Consider the following 7988-nt stretch of genomic DNA (forward strand, 5'->3'; position numbering starts at 1 on the left):
ATATCGGGCAGACTGAGGACAGAACGCAGTGCACCGACCCTTTATGCGGTGCCCGCCTGGACCACTCCGCTGCCTTGATTGGCCGGGAGGGTCCTGTGGGCGCGGCTTAGGAGGAGTGACCTTCCAGTAGCCAGTCAGGTGCGTCCACGGCCAGGGACCCACGGAAACACTGAAGAATGTGGAGGATCAAAGGTAGAATTTACATTTCTTGGAGGCATTATTACTCTTATTCATTTAGTTTAGTTTACTACGTCACTCTCTTGAACGGAATTTGTCATGCTTTCATTTTTCGTTTTCTTCGTCAAATGGAGACTGAGTGCAAGCAAGTCATCCCGAACTGCTCATGCACGGCCCTTATGTCTCGAGGATGCGATGGCTAAGCCACGTGGAGCCTCCTTTTGTGTGTGGGGAGATGGGTGCGGGTGGATGTGTGGATGTAGATGTAGGGGAGGTGGTTGGGCGAATTAGTGATGTGTGACTTTTTCCATCCAAATGTACGTAAATCTTATTTCTTTATAATCAAACGAACGCGCACACACACACACACACACACACACACACACACACACACACACACACACACACACACACACACACACACACACACACACACACACACACACACACACACACACACACACACACACACAGTTACTTAGTCAAATGACACGAGAACTTAATATGCATAAACATACTATCCAGGTAAGTTTACAAAAAATTTTGTTCAATAAATGAAAATTAAGTAAGCATGTTTTATATGAAGACTGCCACGTATTGGTCTATCGGTTGTTTGTAGGTTTCCATAGTATTTCCTAACTTTCCTAATAGTCTTGTTACACACACACACACACACACACACACACACACACACACACACACACACACACACACACACACAGAGAGAGAGAGAGAGAGAGAGAGAGAGAGAGTATAGGGCGGACAGTAAATGAGGAGGAAGACAGGAAAGGAGAGTAAGGAGGCAAAGGAGAGGCGCATCACATCATGGGGGAGGAGCCGAGGAGGTGACACATGGCAGTTCCCACGACGGTCAAAGAGACACCGAAGTTTGATCAGTCGGGCCGCATGTCTCTGAGGGAGCGGGGCGGGGCGGGGCTGGCCATAAGGCTGAGCAGAGTAGGCGAATCTCCTTTGAGGGATTAGCACAGTTGTTGTAAATAGCTTCACGAGGTCCTTAAGAGCGTTCATGAGCAGCTGGGGAATATTACTGGGACTGGCTGGCCGGAAGACTCTGGGTAGGGAGGAGGAAGGGAGAAAGATGCATTGTCTTCTTCCCTCATCTACTTCTGAAGGGGAAACAACGGAAAGGAAAAAGACTGTTCACGCCCATCGTTAGTATCACGCCCATGTCTAAGAACTTGAGAGGCGTACTAAGGAAAACCGTACAAAAAACACGATCTTGAATGGTCTCTGTGTGTGTGTGTGTGTGTGTGTGTGTGTGTGTGTGTGTGTGTGTGTGTGTGTCTTGAGAGGGTGCCAGATGGGTATAGACAAGGCTGGAGTGGTGGGCCGTAGGGATGTCAAGGGATGAAAGAGTCACTGAGAGGAGTTACCGAGTGAGCAGAGCGTTGTGCATAGAGATGGAAGAGTGGAAGGGGTGAGTGGCGGTGCGGGACAGGTGAGGGAGCTGAAGAGACAGGTATAATGGCCTTTGATTGCTCTTCACTTCCTTAATCACCCAGTAAGCACCCGCCAACGACCTCACACCACCGTGCCAACACCGCGGTGAGGCCCTACACCTCTTGAGACTCCGAGCTGGTGGTGGTGTAGGTGGAGGAGGCTGCGGTGGAGGTGGAGAAGCTTGTGGTGGGGAAGAAATGGTGATGGTGGTGGTATAGAACGGGTTAAGGGAAATTTTTGGTGATGGAGAAATGTTTGTCGTAGGGATGGATTAGGTGATGGTGGAAGACAGTGTGTGTAGTGGAGAGGGAAGCAGTGTGGTGGGAAGGAAACAGCTGTGATGGGGGGGAGTGAAGAGTTATTGTGGTGAAGAAGTGATATGTAGTTTGGGAGAGCAAATACTTGTAGTGCAGTCGAAGAGAAGTAAAGTAAAGAGAAAGTAAGGTTTTGTTGTGAAGATAATTTAGATGGTAACAAAAAAGAAAATAAAAAAAAAAAGCTGAGGTTGGAGAGAAGAGACCATATGGTGGAAAGAAGTGAGTCGTTTGGTAAGAAGAGACAGTTGTGATGGGGGAACGATTGTTGAGTGTGCAGAACATTGTATAGGTGAGTAAGCAGTTTGAAATAAGGGAAGATATACTGTAGGCATAGATGTTTGTTTTCATAAGTTGTTCGTAAATTTGATGGTCCATGATATGAATTCACAATATATATAGATGTGGAAAACGAGGCGACAGTTTGATTCTCTCTCTCTCTCTCTCTCTCTCTCTCTCTCTCTCTCTCTCTCTCTCTCTCTCTCTCTCTCTCTCTTGGGAACGTAAAAGCATCGACTGAGCTATTATCAGCCCAGCGATACCGTGATATTTTAATCTTCGTAAAGTCATCTCCGTCAAAGTCATCTGATTTTACATATTTATCAATTCGATTATTTCTTATCGAATCTCACTAAACGTTCAGAATATCATGCAGGCATCTATTTAAAGATTACAATATATATAAAGCGAGGGAAGGTTAGATGTACTCAGCTTCAGTCTATAGTCTAGTCATTCTAGTGTAAGGTGAGGCAAAATAAGAAAAGTGGTTGTATTTTATTTCAATCCATAATGTAGTGCAAGGTAAGGTGGAATAAGGTCAGTGGAATAGCTCATAAGGTCAGTGCATGTACCCCGCTGCTGTTCCTGATCAAGGTCACTGGTGCGATAGCCCCTGATGAGTTATCGACGGGGTGTAGGGTCACAGTCATGTCGCAGTGGTCAGGTCACACGAAGCGAGGGAGTGTGACCTTGCCGGCGTCCAGGTCACACGACTGGAAGCAGCGGGGTCACCTTTCATTGACCTCCACGATTTAGCAACGATTTGAGCGGACAATTAAAGCTATTTGACCGTATTTAACGATTAACTCCTTTCCTTTTATACGCATTGTTTTACCTCGCGAAATATTGTCAGTGGTTGTTAGTCCTTTGGGAGGCGCCAAGACGCACCCTTTCCTCTCCCGCAGCCCGGTCTGAAAGGTGGCACACTGAACCCTACCCTAACCCTTCCGAAGAGAGGTAGCCGAGCGCATACAACATAAGGAAACACAAAGGAGGAGCACCCTGCAGGAGTACTTACACTTGTGAGGCTGTTTGATATGTTACGCTATCCAGTGAAAATAAGGGAAAAAGACGAATAGCAGATGCAAAGTCTCCGATGTTTTTTATTTGGTTCTATCATTTGCCTACGCCACATTACATACGTGTTATTTATATTGACTGTCAGTGTCTTTGGGTTTAAGTTACGCGTCTTTGTCATATCCTTTTCAGTTTTATTTTTACTTCGGGATAACTTTATATTGCACTTTTCATCTATATTTGGCTGCGTTGTTAAGAAATGGAAAAGAAAAAGAAAAGCTGAGAAGAGAGAGAGAGAGAGAGAGAGAGAGAGAGAGGGGAGGAAAAGAGAAAGTGAATAAAAAAAAGTAAATATGTCTTCTCCTCCTCCTTCTCCTCCTCCTCCTCCTCCTCCTCCTCCTCCTCCTCCTCCTCCTCCTCCTCCTCCTGGCTTATATCATCTCACCATTTCCATGTTTTTATTGCTTGTTTATATACATTATTATTTATTTTACAATCGCTTTCCATGCCTCTCTCTTCCCCTCTTTCGTTCCTTCCTTCCCCTTATCGTCCATCAACTACCCTCCTCCTCCTCCTTCTCCTCCTCCTCCTCCTCCCTTGTGTTGTGACAGGCTGGGATTATCAGAGACTTAAGTGCGGATTGGCGGCCATGACTCGATGGAGATTCGGGAAGACAAGATTAGCAAGGGATTGGGAGGGTTCTTAGCGCCTAGTGATGTTCTGTGTGTGTGTGTGTGTGTGTGTGTGTGTGTGTGTGTGTGTGTGTGTGTAGGAGAGATTACGTGCTCCTGTTTATTTCTATTTCTTTTTTTCTTTTGTTTTCTTTCTTTCGTTCTTTCTTTCATGTGCATGGTCCAGGAAAGAGAGATTTTTTTTTTCATATATATTGGTAAAATATTCGATAATTATGAATAAAATGGTTTGTTATTTTGTTAAGTATAATGAACAAATGTTGAGTTATCCATATCACGTATTTTTCACTGGTTTTTACGTATTTATTGAGGTGGTCAGCTCACACACACACACACACACACACACACACACACACACACACACACACACACACACACACACACACACACACACACACACACACACACACACACACACATCGGCTAATACATCTTATAGGCTTCAATATAAGTTTTCAGCAACAAGCTATCATGTCTTCACTGCCTCTCACTCGAGCAAGGCGACGAGCAGCAAGGGGTGGTGCTGGGAGGGTGTGCTAGGCGTGCTGGCCGACCCTCATGGCAGCTGAACCTCCTTGGATGGGTCGTGGGGGAGGGAAGGAGGGTGAAAGCGAGGAAGCTGAGATGGGAAGTTATGAGAGAGAGAGAGAGAGAGAGAGAGAGAGAGAGAGAGAGAGAGATAGTTACACAAGCTTCATAACATATTGCTTGTTTTTTTTTTTTCTAAAGCACAAGAGAGATGGAACAAAGGCAAAAATTGATACCAAAAGTAACAATTCCACTAAGTATTTCCAGTATATATATGATATCAAGTGAGGCTCTATTGCGGCATGGAATTCTGGGTGATCTAGTCCGCCATCTTGTCATTATTACCGTTTCCAGCCTCCATGATTCAGTGCATGATAAAGGCTTCCGTCAGTGTTCTCCGCTCATCTCCATCAATAGTCCGCCTCCCTTCTATATAAGTCACACCACAAAAACTATTTATCTCATTACCATTCAAATATTATATCTTAACTTCATATTCCGGTTTATTTTATTTTCGGGGCTCATCTGTTCATTGGAATGCTACATGATAAATATATTTTTCCTCCTCTTCTTATCTCTTGGGAATAAACTCTCTTTTTTTAGAAACAAATGGAATTGTATACTAACGTGTGTAGAGATAAAGGAAAAGGAAAACGTAAACATGCATTGTGGAATTGTAGATGATGGACAAAATTAATACTCTCTCTCTCTCTCTCTCTCTCTCTCTCTCTCTCTCTCTCTCTCTCTCTCTCTCTCTCTCTCAAGTGGATACCGTGATTGGAGCAGTTAGTGTAAATGGTTTACAGCTGACTCAACCCTGACTGCCTCCCTGACTACAGCGGTGAGGCTAAATGGTCCGTAATCAGAGTAATTAACTGGCCAAAGAGAGAGAGAGAGAGAGAGATAATTGATGAAGGAAGGGCGTTTAGGGGCTTCTCATCTGTCCTGTCCAGCTCTGGCCAGTATTAAGTCCATTCAAATATTCATTCTGTAAATATGTGTTTATCCCTGTGTTTAACAAGTGAAAAATGAACAGTTGACAGGCATGGTACTCACAGTTGGCGACAGACAGTATGTGGTGAACTTGGTTAAACTCGCTTAATAAAAGAATATAGTAATAGTGTCGTGTTTTTTAATAATCTGCATGAAACCCTAAATCAATTTAAAGTTGTATATGATAATTGCTTAATATATATCAATGCTTACACAATATGAGATTAAGTTTCATGGAAGCTTTATTCTTCAGTTTCATAAGATTAACATTGATAGATCAGCATAATCTTGTTTTATCCTGTAATAGATCCTCTTCAACAGAGTATTGCCTCTTTTACTGAACAACTATAGAATGTGTACTTCATAATACAGTAGCTGTATAAGAGTCAGACGTTATGCCAAGGCACATTATTCGTAACAGAATAGTGCGCATATGATGTAGCTGATCACCGAATCTTGATTTTTTGCATTGATTTTTTGCTGGCTCAGGGTCACGTTGCCAGGGTAAGATTCTTGTAAACGGAAATTTAAGCTGAGGTCGTGTTGATCGAAGATGCTGCCTATAATCAAGTGTGCTGACTGCGTGTCAACTGTGTGGAAAAACTTTGAGAAAAATGGAAATTATTGCATTAGGTGCCGCAACAGCTTAGGTTATATGGCACCGCTAAGGTTACCGGAAGAACGCTGTATCTCCCACAGGGTAACTAGAGTCTGGGAGAAACACTCCAACATATAAGAAGTTAAGGATTGGGTAAGATTCCCATTAGTAATTAAGAACCGATGAGAAGAAAGATTTGAAGGTGGAGGGCCATCATACCATATCCTCTAAGCATTTCATGGCATGGGATAATACACACATAGATTATTCATTTTTTTTTTCTTAAATGATTGGGACTGTGGTCCATGTTGCAGAAAGTTCAGCTTTTGATGATGCTTATTACTTTGTTGCAAATAAAGATCCGACGAAGCTGCGATCACGTGTTGGTGTGGTGTGAAGAACCCAATCGATCACGTGCTGGTGTTTGTTTTGACGCTGTTTGTATTGACCTGAATTACTTTTTTTCTACATTTGAAGGTTGAAATAGGATTTAGAGAACAAAAAGGATATCATTACTCTACGACTTGAGCATTTATTAAGATTATTAGTAATAATGCTCACATTACCACGCATTGAATATACATTATACCATGCACTTTATACCCGAGTAGTCAGACTTCATATCCTTCCTTGTGGAAAGGATACTCTATACACAGCTCGTGTTTACTGAATAAGTAAAAAAGAAGTGTATTTGAAGACTAAGGAAAGCAGAGGAAGGTACAAAACTAAAAGATGTATTTGATAATGCAAAGTTGGACAATGAGGGTGAGAAGTTGCCAGTGTTATCACAATTCATGACTATAATTCATATAATGGTTACTTACTACATTCCTCTCCACGGAGACTGAGACATCCTTAGGTCTTTCGCTCATAAATGGAATAATAAGATCTTAAGAGGACAAAGTAGAGTTTGCCATATGAAAAAAATTGACCAGATCATTATACGAACAGCGTTGCACGAGAATGCGTCTCCCGCAGCAATTAATATGGCTGAATATTCGATCAGTATGTAGAATGAAAAAAAATATATAAGAAACGCATTTTATTTTTGTTATAAATGAAAAGAAGAACGAATTCAAAGTAGGTTTATATTCTTAAGTGCCTAACTAACGTATTTTGATGATTATTACGTAAGTGTGAAGGGAAGATAACATCAATACTACTGTGTGCACTATAATCTTTAACATCTCTCCAGCACTGCTATCAAAACTATTGCATCCCAGCGTAGATTTACACCAGTACTAAATCATGCTTCTATGCTTTTGGAAAGTAGCTCATCTCTTTCTCCTCCCGTCCAAAAAAAAAAAAAAAATTGAAGTTTGCAGTGACCAGGACCAACTCTCAGTCAGACAGGAGGGCTGCAAACATAATGTACGTACATACAACACACCACAAACCTCACTCCCTTAACTTGTAGGATATAATATGTATAGTAAAGCTTCCTTTCATGGTGGGTTCCTGAATCTCTAAGTGTTTCCAAAAATCAGATTCTATGTAGCTCTGAGGCCCACAGTCCTAATGTTAAATATAACAACCTATGAGAGGAGGCAAGTTGGTGAAATTCTTCGGTATCTCGGTCTTGTTTGTGTTTTTGTTTATGCGCCATCTTCTGTGTTTTGCTTCTGAATTATACATTGTGAAGTGGCGGCGGCTTTGGTACTACAGGACATTTGTATGACGCTTGCCTGCAGGGAGACGTAAATGGGTTTGTGTACTGACAGGGCAGTGTGTGTGTGTGTGTGTGTGTGTGTGTGTGTGTGTGTGTGTGTGTGTGTGTGTGTGTGTGTGTGTGTGTGTGTGTAACAAGTCAATTATCATGGCTCTGAGCTCTCCTCGTGGGAATGAGCAAGAGTAAGGGTGAAGATATGTATCATGAGAGGGGGCGTTTAGGAGCCTCTTCCCACCTCTCTCTCTCTCTCTCTCTCTCTC

This window comes from Portunus trituberculatus, chromosome 40, assembly GCF_017591435.1.
Source record: "Portunus trituberculatus isolate SZX2019 chromosome 40, ASM1759143v1, whole genome shotgun sequence".
NCBI classification, from domain to species: Eukaryota; Metazoa; Arthropoda; class Malacostraca; order Decapoda; family Portunidae; genus Portunus; species Portunus trituberculatus.